The sequence below is a fragment of the Sinocyclocheilus grahami genome, unplaced genomic scaffold (assembly GCF_001515645.1).
Source record: "Sinocyclocheilus grahami isolate Dianchi unplaced genomic scaffold, SAMN03320097.WGS_v1.1 scaffold6788.1, whole genome shotgun sequence".
NCBI classification, from domain to species: domain Eukaryota; kingdom Metazoa; phylum Chordata; class Actinopteri; order Cypriniformes; family Cyprinidae; genus Sinocyclocheilus; species Sinocyclocheilus grahami.
In genome coordinates this window covers 2,931-3,690 of record NW_015511062.1, presented here as the reverse complement: position 1 = coordinate 3,690, position 760 = coordinate 2,931, and the positions used below count along the sequence as shown (strand labels likewise).

Below are 760 nucleotides of genomic sequence, written 5' to 3'. Positions count from 1 at the left end.
AAAATGTGAGGGGTGTACTCACTTCTGTGAGATACTGTATGTAAATGAAGGTGTTTTGTTGTATTTAGTATTAATGTACCTATTTAAGTTGGATTGGATAGTTGTAATCTTTTATTTATTAAATAATGAACTCTTACATAAATTTAATATAGTTAACTAGCCTACATACAGTTGCTATTGTTATCACAAAACTGGAACTTCTAACTTTGATTTAATACCTTTACTGATACCACGGGGGGGAAATGCCACAACATTAAAGGCATAATATTTGAACAATATCAAAGTTAATTCACTTTAAACTATGGTCAAAGCATTTTCCCATTAAACTAAATTCTTCTGTCTGAGATCCCTCAGGCCCAATAGCTCTGAGTGGGATTAATAATAATAAATAAATAACATTATTATTTAAGACAAGAAATGACTGTTGTAATACAACTGCACTGTAAAATTAAAAACAAAAATGATAATAAGTATATTAATTATTTACTTTATAGTAGTAAAATTACAATACTTACAACTTAATTTCTTCACTTGCAAGAGTTAAACCCTCAAGGTTTTATTTAGGTGGAAAACTGCAAGGAAGCCTGTTAAGTTTCTGTGACAACGGGTTAACAAATGCTTCTCATTTCAAAACTGTGTGAAAGTCTGTAATAATCTGTCCACAAAAATGTTGTAAATTGTGCGAATGTGATAACAGAAGAGTAAAGAGTAACTGACACATATTGCTTTCCAAAACACACTTTAAACTCACAGCAGATAC

General features: G+C 30.1%; 1 pseudogene; it reads right to left on the bottom strand.

Annotated features, from left to right (window-relative positions):
- Positions 1 to 760, bottom strand: part of LOC107577663 (MAGUK p55 subfamily member 2 pseudogene) — a 3,363-nt pseudogene that overhangs the window by 2,087 nt on the left and 516 nt on the right.